Below are 25,394 nucleotides of genomic sequence, written 5' to 3' on the forward strand. Positions count from 1 at the left end.
CTTCTTATATGGTAAAATAATGACTTCCATATAACTTAATCTTGAAGTGAATGGTATCATCACTCAAATAATAAAACCAAAAGGTGAAGAGAGACAAACAGAAAGATGAACATTTGTTAATACACTACCTGTAGAACATTAAAGAGAATTTTAATGTTTAAAGATGTTAGATATTTTTAAAGAAGTAGAATTTTTCATGCTGAAGCACTAATCAAAAATAATATGATAATTTTAGAGTTTGATATTCGAAAGCTAAATATAATAAAGAGAATTAATTCCAAATTAATTTAGAATTATAATGCAATCCTAATGCAAATCTAATGAGAACCTTATTCAAAATATACAAAATTAATTTTAAAATTTCTCTGGAACAATATGGGGTTAAAAATTTAAAGGAATTTTGAAAAGGAAAGAAATAAGGAAAAACTCACTGGTTCAGATACATAGTTTTTTAAATATGAAATTATAAATATACTACAAAATAGAGAAATTCAAACAAGGTATTAAATTATTATAAAATATATTGAACAATAAAAATAAAATTTCTTATTTATAAGATAATTCATGATAGATAAAGTATTACAAATAAACAGGAAGATTACTAGTCATAATGTGTTGTAAGAATTTATTAGCAATTCTGGAAATAATCATGTCATAATCTCATCTCATAATTTTTGCTTAAACAAAACACTGCTGTATAACTATAATGGTTAATTTTATGTGTCAACTTGGGTAGGCTACAGTGTTCAGTTGTTTGGTCAAACATCTGTCTACATGTTGTTATGAAGATACTTTTTAGATGTAATAAACATTTAAATCAGTAGACTTTGAGTAAAGCAAATTGCCTCCCATAATGTGGCTGGGTCTCATCCATCCAGTCACTCAAAGGCCTTAAGAGCAAAGACTGAAGTATCTCAAAGAAAAAGTATTTCTTCTCAAACCTGCAACATCAATTCTTTTCCAGTTTGCCAATCTTCTCATTTTCAGACTTCCTAGCCCAAAATCATGTGAGACAATTCAGGAAGTACCTATTGGTTCTGTTTCTCTAGAGAACCCTGATTAAAATAATTACATTTATATTATGTGTACATGTATATGTACATATGTGTATATATGTGTATGTGTGTGTATGTATATATATAATAGAAAGTAGAATTACGTATTTGTCAAATTTCTCAGGTGGATGAAATTCCTATGGTTCAAAAAAAAAAGGAAAAGAAAAAACCATAGTGTGCCTATTAAATAACTCTCTTTTGTGACTTTCCACTTTCTTCTCTGTTGTTCTTCTTTCAAAAGTCAGTCTTAGAAGAAAAAGAATTGTTTCCACAGATGGTGAAATGGCATTTGATGAAATTCAACATCTATTCTGAATAAAGATTTTTATTACACCACAAACAATGAGAAGTTTCAGTAAGGTGACCAAATACAAAACTAATGTACAGAAATTAATACATTTACACATTTACAAACAATAATCAGATGATAAAGTTGGAGAAGAAAGAGCCCATTAACAATAGCAAAAATACATAGGTAGATGATGATATATGATAGATAGATGATTGATAGATAGATAGATAGATAGATAGATAGATAGATAGATAGATAATTAGATAGATGATAAATAGTAGTGAAGAACCAGGGAATAAACTTAAAAATAAAATTGAAATATTTTTATTAAAATAATTTTAAATGCTCCTAGGGAACACAAAAGGAAACTCCCACGTTGGAAAGATATGTAATCTTTTTCCTCTGAACACTCAATATCAGATAGGTATCTATTCTCTCCATAGTAATGTAGAAACTTACCACAGTGTTAAGAAATTACCAATAGATAATTATATGAAAGCTCTTATAGAAAAAAAAATAAGAATAGTCAGGGAAAATAATTTTTTAAAGAAAAGTAATAAAGAAAGAATATCCATATTTGATGTTAAAACATATCATAAAGTGTGAATAGTTGCAGGATCACAAGGAATTAAAACACTGGAAAAAGTGGGAAAATCAAAATTAGGCCTTATATAGGAGAACTTATATAAATTCTAATCTATATAAGATCTCCCTCTTTACATCCAAAGTACACAATCATAGCAATGCAAATAAAGATAGGTTTACATATTTTTAATGTTTATGCTTTATGTTTCTTTTTCATACATTATTGCACTGACTAGGACCTCCAGTAAAATACAGAACAGATGTGGTAACAGTGGACATTAAATTCCTGATTTCGGTAGGTAAACATCACTACTAAGTATGATATTAACTATATAGTTTTTGTGCCTATCCTTAATTAGATTGACAATTTTCTTCCTATGCGTAGTGGTGGGAAAGATTTTATTTTTCATGAATGGTATGGGATTTGGCACTGTTTATTCTGCATCTATCGATATAAATAATATGTATTTTTTTCTCCTTTATTCTGTGGTCAATTATTTTGATCGATTTTAAAATTTTACCTTGCATTTCTGATTTTTGACTGCTAAACCAATCTTTCATTTCAAAGATAAACTTCAGTTAGTTGCGGTATATAATTGTTTTATTTATTTCTGGATATTTGCTAAAATTTTGTTGAAGATTTTTAAATTAATATTTATGAGATATTTTGGTGTCTAAATTTCTATTCTTATAATGTCCTTGTCAGATTTTGGTATAATGGTTATGTTAGCCACATAAAGCCATTTGGGAACAGTTTCATAGTCTTCTTTGAAAGAGTTTTCTTTTTATTGTTGTTTTTGTCATTTGTATTTGGTAGAATATTAGGTAGATCTCTCCAGTGATGCCATTATAGTTCCAGAGATTTCTTTATGAAAATCTATAAATGATAATTTTTTTAAATTTAAATGTACATAGAATTATTCAACCATTCTATTTTTTGTGATTATTTTAAAAGTATTTTTAAAAGATATTTTTCATTTCTTCTCAGTTGTCAAATGTATTGGCAGAAAGTTGTTTAAAATGTTTATCATGATTTATTGCTTAAAGGATCTGTATTTCAGCAATTGGTCATTTGTGGAGGGGGTTTTCTTAATATTGCTAGGAGATTAGCTATTACTTTTTTTTTTTTCAAAGTGAGTACTACGGTATTTTGGACATAGTGAAAATCAACAATTGTTTATCTGTTTTATATGTTATTTATATTTGCCCATATCTGTAGTCTTTTCTTCTTTCTTTGGGCATAATGTGTTTTTTATTTTTGTTGGTTCTTGAATTGGAGCTTAAATCATCTTTTTTAATCCTCTCTTCTACTATCAATATTTAAAACTATAAATTTTATTCTAAGAAACACTTCTATTACGTTTCACAAATTTCTATCACTACTGAGTGCTAAATATTTTCTGATTTCTATTGTGATTTTTTTTTTAGCATATGGATTATTTAGAAGTTGGTTTCTTATTTCAAAAATATTCGTGAACTTTTAGTTATTTTTCTATTCATTCTTGGTTTAATTCCATTGTGGTCAGATAAAAAAAAATCTGTATGATTTCAGTCCTTTCAAATGTATTGAGATTGGCTTTATAGTCCTCTGAAGTTTCCAAGTACACAGTTAATGTATGTGTATTGTGCACTTGTTTTCTACAGTGTCTTGAAAATATTGATGAAGTCGGGTTTGTTGTGAAGATTCTTTATGTCTTCAAAATCTCTCTGTTTTTTCTGTTTGTTCTTTCAAACACTGAGTGACGTGAGTTCAACTCTCCAACTATGATTGTTGATCTATTTGCCTTTAACTTACGGCATGTTTTTGCTTTATGGATTTTGAACTAATGTTATTAGTTACATAGATATTTATGATTATTCTATCTTCCTGATGAATTGACCCTTTTATTACATAGAAATTCCTTGCTTTATCTCTTTTAATTAATGCTCTTATCTTCAGTCTATTTTGCCTTATATAAATATAGCCACACCAGCTTCTTTTGATTAGTTTGTATGTCATTTCTTCTTTCATTCTTTTAGTTTTAATCTGTCTCCTTATATTTAAAGTGTGTCTCCTATACACATCATATAATTGAGTCTTGTATTTTTATCCAGTCTGATCATCTCTGGTCTTTAAATGGCATATTTAGATCATACATTTAATGTAACTAGATATTATTGGGTTTAAGCCTACTTTCAACTGGTTTCTATTTTCAATCTATTCTTTGTTCTTCTGTTCCTGCTTTCTTTTTCTTTTTTAAAAAATTATTTATTTAAATTAGTTTCAAGTATACACCTACTTTCTTTTGCATTAACTGGCTCTCGTATTTCATTTTTATCTACTTTACTGATTTTTTTGTACTTTTTAAATGGTTGCAGAGATTACTATATGCTTCTTTATCTTATTACAGCCCATGTTAAAATAATATTAGACCACTACACAAAAAAAGTAATAATCACTCAACAGTGTAAGTTCTGCCTATCCATTGTATTATGATTGTCATACATATTTTACTTATATATATTTATAGGCCCTACAATGAATTTTTATACTTTACTTTAAATTGTCATTTGTATTTTAAAGAAAAAAATAATGGTTTTATATTTATCCAAGTATTTACATTTTCCAGAGTTCTTAATTCTTTTCTAAAGCTCTAAGTTGGCACCTGAGATTATTTCTCTTCAACTCAAGGCACTTCCTTTACCAGTTTTTCTACTGCATATCTGTTGCTGACAAACTCTGTTAGCCTTATTTCATCCGAAAATGTTTTGCTTCATCTTCATTTGGAAAAGATAATTTCCTAGTTATATAATTCTATGATGAATTTTTTCTTTTCAATACTTTGAAGATATCATTCCATTGTTTTCTACTTTCAATATTTTCTGATATAACAGTCATCATTGTTTCCTTTGTAGGTGATGTGCCAGCTGTTTTAGTCATTTTTCTCTTTATCATTGCCTTTCAGCAATTTGACGAAGATTGCACATAACTATGGTTTTCCTTTGTATTTATCCTGCTTAGGAATTACAAACTTCTTGGATCTGTGGGTTAAAACTTACATAAATTTTGAAAGTTTTTTTACTATTATCTTTAATATTTCTTCTGCACAATTCTTTCTTTTTTCTCTTACTTGTCTTCAAGTATACTTATGTTACAGTAGATGATATTGTACCACATGTCTCAAATGCTATGCTCTAAATATTGTCTTCATTATTATTGTCATCTTCACTACGTACTCTGGTTTTGATCATTTCTGTGATCTGTTTTTAATTTTGCAACCTCTTCTTCTCCTATGTCCAGTCTACTTTCAGATTTATTCTCATCTCCTGCTAAATGGTATAGTTGATTGAAAATTTTCAGCATGCACATTGAAATTAAAAAGTATCTAATACCTATGCAAACACAGTGTCATGAACTTCTTTTCCTTTACACTTTTAATATTTATCTTTATAAAATTCTGAATATACTGTATGGTATACAGTGGAAACTTTCAACTTAATGCATATTTATGTGTGATAACATTTCATTTTGATATTTAATAGTTTGTTTCCAGTAACTTAAACAGCACAGAAACAATAAAAATAAGGTGACTGAAGCTGGGGAATATTAGAATTCAGTAATAGAGAAGAACAACTAGATAGTGGATCTTGATTCACTAGGAACCTTGGTAAAGACTACAGCTAATGACTTATGTTTTCCAGCAGTAGATCTTTAATTCATGCTGAGTTGTACTGCATGGTTCAATATACAAAAGCTGAATAGCTGAGATCACCCACATACGCTGAAAACCTTCATACTGACTCACAAGCTAAAATATGAGACAAAGATAACTTATTTTTATAAGAGAATAAATTCTAAAGTGTTTGTAAAAAGTTGGAGGGAAGAAAGAAATTGAGTAGACATTAAGTTGATGCAAAAACTGGAGAGGAAAACAAAAGTTAACTTAGAGGATGGTTAAAACTAGGCTATGAAATATTGATGTGAAAACTTTGGAAACATACCTCAAACTTACTGGTATATGCTAGTAACCAATATCAAATACACACACACACACACAAAAATTTAGGTCATTATCACTAACTGCATCTTTATCAAGAGCTATCTCATTGGATGCTTAAAGAAAATTGTATGTTCAAAGCATTTTATAATGACTAAAATCATTACTTCAAAATGCAGAGTATTTGTGATTTGTGGTTGCATACCTACCACAAAAGAAATAGATAAACCAGTAGGATCAAGCTGATTGTATTCTTCCAAGGAGGAAAGACTTCTCTCTGTAGTAGATTGCAGATACAACAGATTAACTACATTTCCAATGATCTTCTATAGATGTTGTGAATGAAACATATAGATACAGATTTTTAAAAATATGTTGTCATCTAAGCACATGTTGTCACTAAGCTATAGCACATCACCCCATTTTTACTTCATTTTTTGCAAATCATTAAAGTGTGGAGGGGATGGGGTCCACAGGATGCAAAGTTTATATGAACAAAATAAGAATCAGAAGAAAAAAACACAACCACATGCCTATGGAATTTACTAATTGCCTGGCATACAGTCATAGCATTATAACATAAGAAACAACTACCTACTTAAATTTCTTGCCCTGACCAAAAGAGATGACTTCTATATATCTTCACTGGTTTCCATTGAAGGAGTATGAGCAAAAAGGATCATCCATTCTGTCCAAAAACTTGTCTCTAAAGATAAAGGGTGATAGACAAAGGGAAAGGTTGAATCAAAGGGTTCAATATAGGGGACGTATAGCTTAGGTATCATATAATGAACTTTATTTGTAAGTAATATTTCTCAAAAGTGGCTTTGATAACGAGGGAGAGGGTAATGTTAATGAAATGTTATTATTGGTATAATGACATATGCATAGAGTAGCTTAAGGCATAAAAAAACTTTAGTAGATATAATATCGTTTAATTTTTAACAACCCTATGAGATGTTTGTTACTTCCATTTCACAGAATAGAAAATCTGAAGCTCATACAGTGAAAGTGCCAAAGTTAATAATGAATCCAGGCCTCCCTATTTCACATCTTATGTTCTTTCCACTATCATTTGTATCTTTTAGTAAGTCTCTATAAAATTTCAAGGCAAACTACAATCATGATGCTATTACATGAGGCTATATTTCATTAAACTCAGACCTATTAGAACTGATTCTACATTAAGAATCCTTATGGAAATTTCCTTGCTTAAATATATATCTAATTGATTATATATAATTAATAGAATTCTAAATTATTGAATGACATTCTAAATTGCTGTAAAAATGATTTAATTTTACAATGAGTAAGTTCAATTGAATATATTTCCTTCCAGATATGTGAAAATATTAAGCAGTCATTCTAGATAGCTATTTTACATAAACCAAAAGAGACAGATGAGGAATTACATAATAATTGAGCCAAAATCATTATAAGTTATGAACTAAAAAATATTGATTAATATTGATAAGTTTCATTTTAACATTAAAAAAAGTGTTAAAATAAAAACACCCTCTGATCAGATGCACTCATATGCATTGCATTATGTCCCCCACCCCCAGGAACACCAATCAAGAGGAAATAAATAATAAATAGTGTTCTAACTAGAAGGAAAAAGTCACAAGAAAGGCATCTTTCCAGATATCATTGCATTTTCTAAAGTGTTTTGAGTTATATATTCTGATGATCCCATAAAAGCATAGTGTTATAGTTTTTACCTTAATGATATTTATATATATATATATATATATATATATATATATATATATAAAAATTTGTCCCTATTATATATTATATATATATAATTTTTTGGAAGATTGTACTTTGTTTTTATTTATTAATTAATTTATTTATATTTTTATTTATTTTTTATGGTGACAATGGTTAACAAAATCCAATGTTTCAGCTATACACTTGAACACTAAGGCATATATATATATTTACACCTCCCATAGTTAGATTTCTTTCTGTCATCACATATTTGACCCCCTTCACCCTATCTACCTCCCCCCTTCCCCCACCCCTTATCCTATGGTAACCACTAGTCTATAGTCCATGTCCATGAATCTCTGTTTATTTGTCCTGTTCATTTGTTGCTTTTAGGTTTATATCCCACATATAAGTAATATCAAGAGATTTTCAACTTTTTCTGTCTGGCTTATTTTGCTTAGCATGATTATTTTGAGGTCCATCAAGGTTGTTGCAAATGGCAGTATTTCATCTTTTCTTATGGCTGAGTAATATTCCATTGTATATAAGTATCACAGCTTCTTTAGCCAATCATCTATCGTAGAACACTTCAGTTGCTTCCATGTCCTGGCCACTGTGAATAATGCTGCTATGAACATTGTGTGCAAATATCTTTTCAGATACGGGTTTTCAAGTCTTTGGGGTAAATATCCAGTAGAGGGATTGCTGGATCATATGGAAGATCAATTCTTAGTTTTGTGAGGAACCTCCGTACTGTTTTCCATAGAGGATGTACCAATTTGCAGTTCCATCAGCAGTGTATGAGGGTTCCTATTTCTCCACATCCTCTCCAACGTTTGTAATTATTTGTCCTGTTGATTATAGCTGTCTTAACATGTGAGATGATATTTCATTGTGGTTTTGATTTTCATTTCCCTAATAGCTAGCGATGTTGAGCATCTTTTCATATATTTGTTGGCCATTTGTATGTCCTCTAGGGAGAAGTATCTGTTCAGGTCCTCAGCCCATTTTTTTTATTGGATCGTTTGTTTTTTGTTGTTGTTATTAAGTCTTATGAGTTCTTTGTATATTTTAGATATTAGGCCCTTATCGGAGGCATTGCTTGCAAATATATTTTCCCATTCGGATAGTTGTCTCTTTACCTTGTTGACAATTTCTTTTGCTGAGCAGAAGCTTTTTAGTTTGATGTAGTCCCATTCATTTATTTTAGCTTTTACTTCCCTTGCCTTTGAGGTCAAATTCATAAAATCCTCTTTAAATCTAAGGTCCTTGAATCTAGTTCTTCTGTTTTCTTCTATAAATTTCACTGTTTCAGGTCTTATATTGAGGTCCTTAATCCATTTTGAGTTAATTTTGGTGTGCGATAATAGACAACAGTCTAGTTTTATTCTTTTGCAGGTGGCTTTCCAGTTTTCCCAGCACCAAGAGGTTTTCCTTTCTCCACTGAATGTTTTTGGCTTTTTTTGTTGAAAATTACTTGCCCATATGAATATGGGTTTACTTCTGGATTCTTGATTCACTTCCACTGGTCCATGTATTTTTTTCTGCCAATACCATGCCATTTTAATGACTGTCACTTTGTATTATAATTTGAAGTCAGGCAGAGTGATGCCTCAAGCCTCGTTCTTTTTCTTAGGATGGCTCTGGCAATTTGGGGTTTTGTGCTTCCATACAAATCTGATGATTTTTTGTTCTATTTTTTCAAAAAGTGCAGATGGAATTATGATGGGTATTGCATTAAATCTATATAATGCTTTAGGTAATATGGTCATTTTAACTATGTTGATTCTTCCAATCCAAGAATACAGAATCTCTTTCCACTTCTTTCTATCTTCTTTGATTTCGTTTAATAGAGTCTTATAGTTCTCATTATATAGGTCCTTCACATGTTTCATTGGATTTATTCCTAGGTATTTTATTCTTTTTGTTGCAATTGCAGAAGGAATTATTTTTTCTACTTCTATTTCTGACACTTCATTATTAGAGTATAGAAATGCTATGGATTTTTGAGCATTGATTTTGTATTCAGAGACTTTACTGTATTTACTTATTGTTTCTAATAGTGTTCTTGTGGAATCTTTGGGGTTTTCTATATAAAGAATCATGTCTTCTGCAAATAGTGACAGCTTGACTTCTTCATTTCTTATTTGTATGCCTTTTATATCTTTCTCTTGCATGATCGCACTTGCTAGGACCGCTAACGTTATATTGAATAACAGTGGCTATAGTAGACAGCCTGGCCTTGTTCCTGATCTTAGAGGGGAAGTTTTTAGTTTTCACCATTAAATTTAATGTTAGCTGAGAGTTTGTTGTAGACAGCCTTCATTATGTTAAGGTACTTTCTTTCTATACCAATTTTGTGAAATGTTCGGATCATAAATGGATGCTGTATGTTGTTGAAGGTTTTTTTCTGCATCTATTGATATGATCATATGATTCTTATTTCTTAATTTGATTATATGGTGTATCGCATTAATCAGTTTGTGTATGTTGAACCATCCCTGTGCCCCTAGGATGAAACCCACTTGATCATGTGTATAATCTTTTTAATATGTTGCTATATTCAGTTAGCTAGTATCTTATTTAGGATTTTTGTATCTGTGTTCATGAGAGATATTGGTCTGTAGTTTTCATTTTTTGTGTTATCTTTACCAGGTATCAGGGTAATATTTTCCTCATAAAATTAGTTGAGAAGTATTGTCTGCTCTCTGATTTTTTGGAAAAGTTTGAGGAGAATAGATATTAAATCTTCTTTGAATGTTTGGGAGAATTCACTAGTGAAGCCACCTGGTCCTGGTAGATTTTTGATAATTGTTTCAATTTCCATAATGCTGATCAGTCTATTTAGATTTTCCAGTTCTTGATTCAGTCTAGGAAGATATATTTTGCTAAGTACTGGTCCATTTCTTCTAAGTTATTAAATTTGGTGTTATACACTTTTTCATAGTATTCTTGTATGATTTAGTATTTGCAGTGTCTGTCATAATTTCCTCTCTTTCATCCCTGATTTTGTTTCTCTGTGTCCTCTCTCTTTTTTCTGTAGTGAGTCTAGCCAGGAATTTGTCAATTTTATTAACTTTCTCAAAGAACCAGCTCTTTGTTGCATTTATTTTTTCTATCATTTTTTTGTTCGTTTGTTTGTTTTCAATTTCATTTCTTTCTGCTCTAATTTTGATGTTTTCTTTCCTCTGCTGACTTCTTTGTTCTTCCTTTTCTAGTTTTTTAAGATGAAGTGTTACGTTGTTTATTTGGGCTCTTTCTTGTTTTTGGAGATAGGCCTATAATGATATGAACTTTCCTCTTCTGACTGCCTTTGCCATGTCCTAAAAGTTTTGATATGTTGTACTATCATTATCATTCATTTCTATGTATCTCTTGATCTCTCTTTTTATTTCTTCTCTGATTCAGTTATTCTTCAGTAGCATGTTGTTTAATCTCCATGTATTTGTGGTTCTTCCTGATTTCTTTTTGCAGTTGGTCTCTAGTTTCAAAGCATTATGATCAGAGAATGTGGTTGGTATGGTTTCAACCCTCTTATATTTGTTGAGGCTATCTCTGTGTCCCAGTATGTGGTCAATCTTTGAAAATGTTCTATGTGCACTAGAGAAAAAAGTATAAGCAACTGTTTTGGGATGGAAGGCTCTGTAAATGTCAATTATGCCCAGCTGATCTAATTTGTCATTTAAGGATGTTATTTCCTTATAGATTTTCTGTTTGGATGAACTATCCATATCTGACAGTGGGGAATTTAGGTCCCCTACTATGATAATGTTTTAGTCTATTTCTCCCTTTAGTTCTGTTAGTAATAGCTTTACATGTTTCGGGGCTCCCTGATTGGGAGCATAGATATTAATAAGTGTTATGTCTTCTAGGTGCATGATTCCCTTTATCATTGTGAAGTGTCCCTCAGTATCTTTCTTTACCCTTTTTATTTTGAAGTTTATTTCATCTGATTTTAGTACCGCTACTCCCGCTTTTCTCTGAATGCCATTTGCTTGAAAAATCATTTTCTACCCTTTCACTTTGAGTCCATATTTGTCTTTGGAGCTGAGATGTGTCTCCCAGAGGCAGCATATGGTTGGGTTTTATTTTTTGATCTATTCTGCAATTCTGTGCCTTTTTATTGATGAGTTCAGTCCATTTACATTTAGGGTGATTATTGAAATATGAGGTCTTCTTGGAGACATTTTATCTTTTGCTTTCTGGTAGCTCAGTTTTTCCATCGCTTCCTTGTCCTTGTGTTTCTGTTTTCTTTATTTTGGCTGGTTTTTGTGGGTTTTCCTTCTGGTTCTTCTTGTTTTATGTTATATACTTCAGGCCTGAATCTTCGGTGTGTGGTTACCATTACGAATATTTAAAGGATAGTTATATATATATATATACAATCATCTATTTTCTTGTGTGTGTGCCTTATCTCTATTGTCTTTTGTGAATCTGGATTTGAATCCTCCCCTTTTCAGTCATTGTCTCAATTTGTCCCTATGTATGCTGAACGTTCATTACTATCTTGCTATAGCAATTCTCTTTTTATTTTAAGCTTATAATGCCCTGTTCCTGGTAAGGGTTACACTTCTCTGCTTTTATCAGCCTGCTAGTCACCTTACTGTTAATTATGTATTTCTTTTGTCATTTTGTTTTAGGCGAGCCAACCCCTTTCAATATTTCCTGGAGTGCAGGTCTCATAGTGGAGAATTCCATCAATTTTTGTATGTCTAGAAAGGTCTTAATTTCTCTTTCATATCTAAAGGAGAACTTAGCTGGATACATTATTCTTAGCTGGTCCTTCTATCATGTAACAGTATGTCACTTTAGGGCAGTGTGAAGTCTTTGTGGAGATGGGCAACACTGAGAACAGGAAAACAAGTGGCATGGACAGAATTTCATACGATACTCTTAAAAATGATTTCATCTGTAGGAAATATTAAATTCCACTCCTTTCTTGTTTGTAAAGTTAAAGCTGAGAAGTCTGACGATAATCTAATGGGTTTTCCTTTATAGGTACCATTTTCTTTACCCTGGTTGCCTTGATAATTCTTTCTCTTTGTTAATAATTTTTGATAATTTTAATATAATTTGTCTTGGAGAAGGCCTTATTGAGTTGAGATAATTGGGTGTTCTGTTGAATTCTTGATTCCAAGCTCCATCTCATTACTTGGATTTGGGAAATTCTCATCAACTATTTGTCTGAAAATGCTTTCTAGTCCCTACTCCTTTTCTTTGCCTTCGATAAAGCCCATTATTCTTATGTTTCCTTTCCTGATGGTATCAGCTTGTTCTTGTATTTCTCTTTCATTATTTTTCATTCTTTGGTTTCTCTCTTCTTCCTTCTAACTTATTTCTAGATTTCTTTCTTTAATATTACTGATACTTTTCTGCACTCGGTTGGCTGTATTTTCTAAGCTTGCTATTTCATTTTTCAACTCTTGCAGTGTTTTTTTTAATCTCCAGAAGATCTATTCTGTTCTTTTTGAGGGTTTTAATTTCCTTTCTAAAGAATTCATTCTGCTCATTTAGTTTTTTTTTCAATTCCTGAAATTGTTGACATGACTTGTTTCAGATCTCACTGAGTATTTTCAGAAGTACCATCCCGAATCCTCTGTCATTTAAGTTGTCTGTAGCCTTATTTTCTGGATATTTTTCTCTTTCTTTCCGAGCTGCCTTGTCACCTTGGTTGTTCATGGTGTTTAATAGACTACTTCTCTGCCTGGGTATTAATAGAAGTGTATTCTGCTTTTTTTCCAGAAAGATTTATTATATAAAAGTCTCTCTTTAGCCTGTTGCAAAGAAAGTGCTTTTCTTTTGGTTTCCAGTAGGTGGCATCTAAGCTTCTTGCATTATATAAAGCCTTTGTAATGCCTTTTTTTTTTTCCTTATAGATATTTAATCGTGCTGACTACTCTCAGTCTCAGTCTCTGTCTGCGTTAGTGACAGTTTTGGTAGCATTTGCTCAGATTCTCCTGGGGCTCCACCTTATCAGGTCTCAGAAGATATGATTGGAGGGGACCTCTGGGTTGGGGGTTGGGGGCTGTGGCTCAGCCTTAGTTGTGCAACCCTGGCTGGTAAAAATTAACTGTTGTGTCTCTGCTGTCCTGCTTCTCTATATTCTTCCTTGATGACTGGGCCTTGCTGCCGGAGGCGTGAAGCTCATAGTACTTTCAGGCAGGGCTGTTCAAGGAACTCGTCGCACTTTCTCCCCTCCTTCTCTTTCTATAGGTAGCTCTGGTGGCTGCAAAGAGAGCTTCTTTATTTCCCTCAGTCCACCACCCGACACCTGGGGTTCTGACCAATTGTAGTTCTTTTGCGGAGATCCCACGCTCAGACGTGCTGGTGTGTAGTTTGGGTGTTTTTGTTGAGTTTTAGATGTTCATCTTATTGTTATTTCAACGGGAGGGTTCTGGGAATGTCTCTCACTCCACTATGTTTCTTCAAACAGAAGATTCTATAAAATATATTTTATTATTCAGATTCAGGTATACAGATATTGAAATAGTTTAGTAGATTTATGCCATTTATCTTTAGATTTATATATTTTACCCATATTAGAATTATTGACTTTTTTAGCTAAATGTCGACTCTACTACAAAATCAAGTCTAGTTTTACTTCACAAGTAGTATTATATTAAAAATTTGAGAAAGATTGGAAAAAATGGGACTTTCAAAAATGTTTTAGATTTTCAATAAGGCTTTAATTTAATTTAAAAATGTTTATAATTTAAAAAGAAAAGATTCTTGATGGATGCCAAAAGACTAGAATAACCCAGATGTTATTATTTATTTGCACAATCCTGGAAAATGCGAGTAAACTTTCCAGCCCTCATTTGTCTTATCTATAAAGTGAAAGAGATATAGTAAAGTCTAAAAAGACTGTTTTCACTTCTAGATTTTAACTATTTAACTCATTAATATATTTTTAAGTAAGTAACATAATGCAAAGTTACAACACCTAAAAGAGCAATGCTTATATAAGTTGTAAACTAGAATAGTACTTAGGATACTATACTGTTTAGTAAAACACCATCCATATCCTTGATAAAACAGGGAGAGTTTATCTCAAAAAAAAAAAAAAGACCAACAAATCCCCTGATGCTACTTTTAAAATTCCTGGCAATGACTAGTTTTGCAGCACTTTCTACCCACTCTGTCCTTCTAAAATTTCTATTATAGGAAATAATATATTACTATAAGGTAATTCTATTTTGCCCTCCTGTGTAACCCAACCAAATGGATGTTTTAACATACTATCAAAAATATATTTACTTTTAATTCTATGACAAAATTATAGTAATCATAATAATAGAGTAACAAAATTTTCCTGAAAGTTATTTTACAATTATTATTTTTTCCATTTACTTTTCTTAGAGTCACCACTTTAATTGAACTCATACAAGATTCTTTTACAACCTCATAACTTAGGGCTCTTTTTCATACTCATCATTATATTGGAGTTATTTTATTATAATTTCTGCCCTCAATAAAATTAATTTCTAACAATCCTAGCTATTTCTAATGCACAGTATCTGACATTCATACAAAGAATCCTCAGGACAAACAAAAGCAAATGGTAGTTGTGGGAGATGAGATAATCAAGTATAGAAACTGCTGGGTCTTTGATGATTCCTAGATCTACTTGGAGATGGGCCTTCCCAATTCAAGAGGAAGAAAGGAATGACGAGGTGTGAGGCAAAACAGAATCTCAAGGAACAACACACATAGAAACTGGAAAAGAGCCGTTGGTTATAATATGAGTGGAAAAGGGACCAGGGAATCACACTTGGTTTGCCAGTAAGGAGACTTAACTTCAAGACTAGTAGAAAGTTCTGAAAATTATGTCATCTTGTATACAGAGGACCCAAGAGCTAGGGTTCTAGGTCTCAGTGTATGGGCACATAATTGAGAATTTAGGATCATCAGGAGCTAAGATTTATTTAAGGAAAATACATAAATCTATAGAGGAATCACAGGCTCCAACTGAAGCAAAATAATACCATCATGGGTCATTACTAATGTTGAAGTCCAGCACAGTTTTAAAACTCAAAATGTAAAGACAACAAATATAAGAGGACGGGGACATGGAATTGAAAGTGTCTTAAGAAACTAATCAGAAGGCATTATTATTTCATTTCATTGATGAGGAAAGTTAGGCTTAGACTGTATAACACACTTGCTTAAAATAATAATTTAGAGGCAGAGATACAATTATCTAACTGAGATTCCCTAAGTCTTTATATTCATTCAAAAATAAAATATTCTCTAACACCTCAGTTCTAGTTGGAACTCAGCTCTGGTGCTTATCTATCCAAAATCAAATGATTGAAAGTTGATGTTAGTCTATTCTTTTATATTTAGTTTTCAACATAGAAGTTCTCTGACAGTATCAGTTGTACATTTATCATTGCAGAGACGTCTTTGTGTATAACATAAGTAACTTTTTGCTTCAGTTTAAAAGCATTCACATAGTTGTATCTTTTGTGAAAAAAAGAGAATGACTCTTAATTCTTTCTTCACAATAAAATGTTAGTTAAATAGCAATTTTAAATTTAAATAAAATTCTATTTTTTACATTTTCAAATTTTAAAAATAACTTCTAATTTTCATTGTGTAATCACTTCAGTACTTTCAAAATTTCCATGGCACTTTCCTTCTTTTCAAATATGGAATCAAAAGATATATACTACTTCACTTTTTTAATAATTTATTTTATATACAAAGTCAATAATTTTTTCTTAATATTATTTAAAGTATTTCTGAGCTAGTTTAAGGACCAACTACTTTATTAGGTAAAATTAATGAGACAAACTTCTAAATAGAAAGCACAGTGTCACTCTACCAGTTATGTCATGATTTTAGCAGCTGATTAGATATTAACACAAACAGAGTTATTTGAAAACTTCTGATGACTTTGGGATGTCAATCGATTTTCAAAAGATCTCATTTTAAAAACTTTCTATAAAATCAAGAATAAGTGATCTGCTTGTTTCTCGCTCCCATCTTTTCTCTTTTCTATTACTTCTTCTCTGTCATCAACATTTTCTTTCAAAATTGGCATGGGTTTAAACTCTTACTAAATTCAGAAAATAAAGTTTTATCTTATTTCAGACCAGAATACAGAAATATTTAGTATAACACAGTAAATTTCATTACTAAATTAAATATCTAGATTATCTAAAAATGGGGCATTTTAAATGATTTTTATACTCTATGACATCCTGCTATAATATAAACAAATGCATTTTAAGTAAAAAGGTAGAAGTAGGCTAGTAGTTTTCTTTCCTTTCTCTATTTTAAAACATTAACTTATTTTTTCAAAATAGAAGGTAAATCATGAACTATAATGTGGTACCCGCAGTAAGCTAAATTACTAATCTTCTGCTGGCCAATTTATTCTGTAGGCTATGGAGTGAAGTAAATGTTAAAACTTGTTTTTTAAGAGAGACAATGAGCAAAATGAAAGCTGGAGAGAAACATGTTATTATCACTCTCCTTCCTTTTTCAAAAACACAGAGAGGAAAAACGTCTTCTCATCCAAAACTTGTATTCTTTTTCAGCTTCACTGGCCTCCAAGTACATATTTTTGTGAGAGGTTTGGAAGGGGATCCAGCATAGTATGTGATTCTGCTGACAACATGTAGCCGAGAATTGGGAAAGAAATGACACTCCTTTGGACCAGAGGGCTGCTTCTCTTTTTCTGTATTTAGAAACCTAACATATGTCTGACCTTGAAGGGGCAGCTTATTTACCACATCATTCTATGTTCTCAGAAGGGGAAAAAAAAGTATGAATTTAATTATATCCTTGTCAAGAGGTAATTCCATCTCAAAAAATTAATTTTCAGCACTTTGGAGTTATTGCACATTAAAAAATATAGTCACACAAAAAAACATGGGTGGCCTGTCACAAACATTATGAAACTATTGACCTTACATAGCTTCATCTGCACAACTATTGATTTTTTTCTGTCTTTATTTTGACATTTTATATGATTTCATCTAAGATTCATCACTGTGGAAATGTCAGGTTTAAGGGTGTGCTTTTATTGTTTGGGGAGAGCAATCTTAGAAATGGTTTACTACTTATCTATTAGAGGCAGTAGGCTGTATTCATCAATGTTGAAATGATTCAGCATCAAGTTATCACACTTATTTTTCCAGACATTTTCAGATTGCTCTTTTTACCCTCCTGAGAAGTGAATTGGGTTGTCACTTTGGGTTTTAGATGTCAATAATTTCTTAACTGGGCCTTAAAACACTAACCCCATGAAAACTTTTAATTTTAGGACTCCTGGGGTATGAGTAACACAACTGTTAACACAATACAGTTTCTTTGGGGAAGGTAATGGGACTCTAAGACATTTCTAATTACTTGGGATATAGTAAGAAATCAATATTTAATGCAATTTTATCATATAAATGTTTTGTCTTGTCCAAATTTTTAAACTAGATTCTTTATGTTGTCTTCCCCCAGCACCATGGGATATATATGAAGTTTTAAAGACTTTGAAAGGAGTCTGTGACCAAAATATCTGAAAATATGTATCACTCTTTTGCTTGGCCAGTGTTTTTTAAAAATGACATTTGCAGTGTATTAAAAAATAAACCAAAAATAAATATAAAGAAAGAAAGAAAGAATAAACCAAGGACTTCCATTGAACAGCAAGTAATTTATGTGTAAATAGGTTGACTTTTATTAGTATAAGAATAGAAAGAAGAGTCAACAAATTATTTGTGTACTATAGACTTATTTTCAAACCAATCAACATCATGTAAAAATCAAATTTCTAGGCAGAACAAGCTACACAATTTGCAAAGCTCAGTGTAAAATGAAAATGTGGAGCCCTTTGTTCAAAATTATTAAGAATTTCAATAACAGCAAACATTAAACTAAGTGCAAGACCCTTTTAAGTGTTGGACCCTGTGTGACTGCATGGGTTGCATGCCTGTGAAGCCAGCTGTTTCCAGGTCCTAGCCATGAAATTTTAACTTTCTAATTCCATAAGCTAATGAAGAAGAACTCAACCACTTTACACTGCAATTTTCCTTTCTAAAGAAAGCAATCTCAAACTGAAATAATCCATATACAGATTCACTAAAATACCATTAGCAAACTAAATATTTTTTAAAAGCTAAAATATACAAAACATTTTGTTTCAATTATTTTTAAGGTCTCTGAATTAGAGAAATGTTTTAAATGTTGTACTACTAGCAAAAATAAAAATAAAATAAAAGTAAAGCAAAAGTAAATTGCACTTAATCATTATTATGTTAACATTTCCTGTTTATGGGAGGCAAATATAAGAGCTTCACATTTGTGTACACACATTTTCAGAGAAATATACTGTTAATGAAAATGGCAGTACACACAAGGTGACTTTTAGAAGTCAGTTATCCACTATTTTCAAAACGACACTGCTTTCCATGGCAAATAAGAAACTATTATCTGGGCTTTATGTTCTCAACCACTTTCTATCAAAGCAGTAAAAATTGATTTAAAAGGAAAGAAAGCACTGCGATATGACTATATCTTATTTATTAATGAAATATTTTCCTATTGGCCAGAAAGAAATGTTACTAGATGAGATACTATGCTATAAAATTCCCTGGGAGATTTATTCCATATGATGCTTGAATTCCAAGTATTTGTAATGATTTAAAACCAAGTCACTGTACTGAGGTACAATTACATTTTTAGTGGCATGTGTATGTTTTTTCCTTTTAATTGAATGGAAAAATTAAGATTTTGTTTGAATCTTTAATGTTTTAATTATAGAATTTGATTCAGTGAAGAACAATCCTCTTAATGAGATCTGGCCTACATAATGACATTGCTCAGTGTATTATTTAACTAATCAGATTTTTCTTTCAATCCCAGCATTTACAACTTTCTTTTACATATTCAAAGCAGATGATGTTATGCTAGCATGTGTGTTAATGTTAATTGAAGCTATTCAGGTGGATGACAAAGAAAATTAGACCCCTCAGGGTATCATCTTCTCTTGTAGTTAAAAAAAAAGCTTTCAAGAAGTGTGTATAAATTCGAACAAAATATTCTACTCCATGTGCTACTATATCTTTTCTAAGCATTTGATCATGCAATTGAGAATATTTCTGATAAGATATACTTCACATAAAAAGAGTTAAAATAATGAAATGGGTTTATAAAAAGAAATTCCATATAAATTCTGAAAATATAATTTTGACTATAAAATAAGGAAAACATTTTATAATAAGTTGATTAATTTTGTTGAGTAAAATTTTATTCTAACAGAAGAAGAAAATACAAAGTAGGAACAAGATAAATGCATATGTGAAATGAAAAATGTAATTAAACATATAGGTAAACCACTTATTAACGAACTAATGCGAGTTATGTTTAAAATAAAGTATATACACTTGAGAATGGGGGGTGGGAAATACTGGGAGGAAAAAACTCATTGATTTAGTTAATGTGTCAAATGGTCATATTTATATAAATCAGCACCCGGATCTGTTTCTAAATCATAAGATTTTAAAAAACACTACGTCCATGAAACTTTTAATTTTTTTTTTTTACTCTATGGAAGAGATAACTCTAGAAATCTGTCTTCCAAAGCAAGTATTTAATTCTATATTCAAATACGCACATAAAAAATACTTTAAGAAGAGGTGTGAAAAAATTGCAAAATGTAAATGCTATCTATTGACTTCAAGGAAAATAAAACTGAAAAGAAAATAAAGTCTTTTCCCCAATAGCACAATAAGCAGAAAGAAATACAGTTTCAAAGTACAAGAGAAAATACATAGAGCAATATTTTAGTGGAAATAGAGAAAGCTGAATAAAACTGAGAAAGTATAACAAATGAAAAGTAATTTGCTATCTGCTAATCTAAGAATTATAAAGTTCATTATTCTATCATATTTCACTAGAATTTTAAGCTTCCAGGAATCTCCTTTCCTCAACTCTGTTTATTAAAAAATTTAGTGTATGTTGTTTTAAGTTGCAAAGACTTCTCCATTACCAGAGAATGATTCAAGAGATAGGAATGACTGAAATATAAGAGATTCAAGCAGTATGGTAGAAATATATATAAAATATCATATATAGTGCATGTATGTTATACTATATGATAAAGACTGTTACTGATCTGTGCTAAAAGTGAAATACTGAAAGTTTTACCTGAGTCACTGTATTTGAAATAATTTGTCACTCTCAGAAAATTCCAGATGGCACAAATATGAGAAAAATCAATCGACATATTGTAATCTAGAAATAGTCACATGAAATTTCCTTCATTTATATCTGTGTCCAATGATTGAGTTTTATTTAAAATATAGACAGAGAAAGGCAACTTTTGCTAGTTGCTTTTTATAGAATTGTATACAACATTTAGAGTACTCTGTCTTTGACACTGTAAATCAGCCAGTGTTCTTTTTTCAGCTAATCACATTAAACAATATAAATCTTTCCTTTTTATTCTGAATAAATGGTCTAGCTAGCCCAGTAGTGACCATCAAAGGGGAAAAAGAATAATCAAGAAAATAATCTAACCAAGATGGGAAAATTACCCCATCTGCAGAGATTTAACTGCCCGCAGCCTATTTCTGAGGAAAAACCGAATTAAGGATACTCCCTTAGAAACCACTTAGAATTTAAGAAGAATAAGCGTTTATAACTTGAAGTGGAAATGTGTGCTCTTTACAGAAGTTTCAGTGTTTTAGTCTTTAGTCAAGCAAACAGTATTGGAAGAAACTGAAAGCATACAATCATGAGACAGCACTTTCCCACAGCAAAAGACAAAATAATTTTAAACAAACTGTTGAACTGCTATAATTGTGGGAAAGAGCACTGGAAATCTGGTAAGATTTTTTTTTTTTTTTTTAGGTGAGGAAACCCTTGGTTGACCTCACAGATTGCAAGGACCTTGTCAGCTTACAATCCTTTTTATTTTTTTTATTTTTTACGTCTACAGCACCTGGTCTCCCTAGGTGGTCTCCCATCCAAGTACTAACCAGGCCGGACCCTGCTTAGCTTCCGAGATCAAATGGGATCGGGCTTCTGAGATCAGATGGGATCGGGCTTGTTCAGGGTGGCATGGCCTTAGACTCTTATGAGATTTTTAAGAAATATTACTTGCCTCATTGCAGGTCCTCTGAAATTAAATGAGAAAAAATGTCTTAATTTGCATTAAAACTGCCTAACTAATTCACTGATGCTCCTTAGGCAATGTTGTGTATCAAAGCTTTATGAATTCAAACAAACACTTATACCACTAATTTCCCTATTATAGAGTAGCTTCTCAGTGGCAAGTGGAGAGTTCAGACTTCCAAATACTGCAGATAGCACTCTTGCCATTGAGACCATCAGACTTTGTTTTATGAGGAAGGTTGAGCCTAAAATTCTTATTGTCACTTCTAAATCCAGCTACATTTTGAATGAACCAGGAAAGCTCACTGCTAAAAGTAATAAGCAGTAAATTATGTTATAAAAAAATACAATTACTTTTTAATGTAAGTAGCCCTTGTCTATTTTATGTATTTACTAACTATAAGTTTGTATATTAGATTTTCTTAAATGCAATTCTTCTATACCTTCCTAGAAAAATAATTCATCAATTGCCTTATTTGAAATGCACTTTTAGATTTATTTTGCACATATTCACATAAGTAAAGATTCTGTTTTTTAATAAGGTATTTTACTTTTGTGTTGTGAACGTGAAAATACATAATTATTTCACAATTTACATGCAGTATGTCTCCGTATAAACAGTGAAGTAAGTGATGAGTGAAAGGATTTCCAGATTTATTTTTAAAATATTTATTTATTAGTCCATTTAATAATAACAGCGATCTCATTACGTGCCAACATAAATAACATCTTTATAAAAACAACTATATTTTCCAAAACAAAACCATATTTTCATATTAATACAAAATCACATGAGCAGCTCACTGCCAGCGTTAATTTTACATAAACACACTCTTTGAGGCTGAAGCAAACCTGACTGGTTTTCAATGTGAAAATAAAATATAAAAACTGTTCTTGGAGTTATTTCTAAACAGAATTTGTCTCTAATCGTCATGTAACAGAAATGTATATATAAATCGGATTCATCAAATGAACTTTTGGTCTTTTTTGCCTTGTCCTGGAGAGAAGAAAATAGTATATGAGCATCCCTTATATCGTGTAATGTTTCACCATGGTAATAGATTGAAATATTTAACACAGGCTTTGGAGTCAGGCTGATCTAAGTATATATCCTGACTCTACTATTTAATCCTTTGATGACAAGTTACTTCATATATCTGTAAAACAAGGATGGCAATACTTACCTTAGTATAATTCCTATGGTTAAAAGATGTAAGAAGAGCTTTTCACAAGGCCTAGGACAAAATCAGACATGTATTGCTATGAGCCCAGGCCACAAAAGAGTAAAAGAAACAGCACATATTGCAGAGACAGATAGCACCTCACTGCTTCCCCTGAGGGTCCCATTGCTCATGACCCTGCCTGACAGAAGCAGCCTACATCCCAGAATGAGCAGCAGGACTGAGAGGTGGACAGGTCGCCTTCGCTGATTCCACAGAAGGGCATACAATCGAATGGCGCTCTGGTGGTTTAGCTCCCATTTAGCTGTTTAAGAACCAAACCTCTTTTTCTGTGCCAACAAAAGTCACAGGCTGGGCTGGAGCCAGCTGGCTTGTCACAGAGCTTAGGGTCTGTGTGAAATAGTGATAACTTAAATATTTTTTTCCAAATGAAATTTTAAAATAGATTAAAAATTTTGAGATGAATATTTATACTCTTTAAGGATAAGTGCTACCAAAGATAAGACTCTTATTCCAAGCAACATAGCTTATGGACTATTTAGTTTAAATATTGAGGAATTTTACAGTGGTAAAAACTGTTATTCAGGCAGTTCCTGACCAAAGGCCTTTGTGTATTTATAGACAGTCTCTGTGGCTCTTGTACTCACATACCCACCCATAGTTGAAGTCATCACTGTCACCATCACTGGTGCTCTGTCAGTTGGGATATGAACATGTAGAAATTCAACTAAGTGACAAGCTGGTTGGGTGGGGAGAGGCAGGTTTGGTTTATGTAAAAGTTCAATGAAATCATCAAAGACCCAGATTCTTTCTGTCCAACTGATAAGCTCAGCCTGTCAGCTTTTGCCCTCAGGTTTTTTCCTTCATGAACTCAAGATAACTGTGGAAGCTCCAATCATCACATTTTTCACACAGGCATGTCCAAAGTCTGGAAAGAGAAAGTGGATGTTTTATGTATTAGTCTACTAGGTCTGCCATAACAAAATACCACAGACTGAGTGACTTAAACAACAGACACTTATTTTCTCACAATTCTGGAGGTTAGAAGTCTGTGATCAAAGTGCTGTTTCGGGTGAGAGCTCTTTTCCTAGCTTGTAGACAGCCACCTTCTTCTCACTGCCTTCTGACATGCATTTCCTCAATGCTAGAGTGGAGCGAGAGAGCCTGCTTGCTTCTCTACTTAAAAGGACACTAGCTGCATTGGATTAAGACCCTACTTACGACCTCACTAAACCTTTATGACCTTCTTATAGGCTCTATCATCAAACGCAGCAATATTAGGATCAGGGTTTTAACATATGAATTGGCAGGGTTAGGGGGAGATATAATTCAATCTATAACATCTTACTCAAGTCCTTTTTAAAGTGTGAGAAAAATCTTTCTCAAAAGCGCAACATCAACTTCTTCTGAATTAAGTCATTCACTAGTAAGGGGAATAAAATTAGCATGACTGTTTAACTGACAGAGCCAGAGTGGGCCCAGCCTCCCCTTAAGCACCTGAACTCCCAGGAATGAATGAAATCTGAATTCATTAGCAAGGACTAAGGAGAAAATGCCTGTGCAGAGGTAACCAACAGCATTGGGCAGTGTCTGTCATAAAAACAAATTGGAACTTTAAGAGCATTTAAATTTGAGGGGGTTGAGGAGGGGCCTGAGAGAAAAGAAAACAACTTGAAAGAAGAGCTGGCTCCACACCTGGAGACTCTTGTCATGTTACAGTGCTGTACTTTCAGACAAAAACATTAGTATTTTCTCTCTCACTGCCTGATTTTAACATATATTAAATTTAACATTGTTTTACATATATTTCAATTTCTTTGACTTGCATTGATGACAACGATTAAAGATTAATTTTAAAAAGACATATATTCTCTTCTCTAAAGTATCTTTCTATGATTCACATCTTCATATATTCATATTAATTCAATAAATTTAATTTCCCCAGATACATTGCTGAGAAAAATTTCACTGACAGATATTCCTTTTTTAGGAGAGGGTGAAACAATAGGTAATTGTGAAGAAAGAATCATTGTAGGACAAAAAGTGTTGGCCTGCAGAGAGGACACATGTGGAACTAAAACGTTCCAAGAGTTTTAGAAACTAGGGAAAGGAGCATCAGAATATAAAGAGATATGCATAAAAGAATAAAAATTTGCCTACAATTAATTTTAGTCAAAGAGCAGACTTTGACTAAGAGAGAATTTTTTTTCTTCCTTCTACTTCTTAATCCATATAATCCTATATTCACAGAATCAAAACTCAAAGAAAATGTACTTTGTGTGTGTGTTTTAAAATAAATATTACCTCTGATCCCCATTTTTTTTTTAATCGAGGTATAATTTACCTACAATAAAATTCATCCTTTTTAATTTTAGTTTGGCGACTCTTAACAAATGTATACAATTGTGTAACCACTACCTCAGAACACTGCTACCAACTTAAACAAGTTCCCTCACGGCCTTTCGCAATCAAT

General features: G+C 31.8%; 1 protein-coding gene and 1 pseudogene across 1 annotated transcript in view; one reads left to right on the plus strand and one right to left on the minus strand.

Annotated features, from left to right (window-relative positions):
* The window catches only part of EPHA6 (EPH receptor A6), a 790,812-nt gene that overhangs the window by 403,401 nt on the left and 362,017 nt on the right, over positions 1-25,394 (plus strand).
* On the minus strand, positions 21,556-21,698 carry LOC120615931 (uncharacterized; annotated as a pseudogene).

Source organism: Pteropus medius, unplaced genomic scaffold, assembly GCF_902729225.1.
Source record: "Pteropus medius unplaced genomic scaffold, Ma_sr-lr_union100, whole genome shotgun sequence".
Lineage (NCBI taxonomy): Eukaryota > Metazoa > Chordata > Mammalia > Chiroptera > Pteropodidae > Pteropus > Pteropus medius.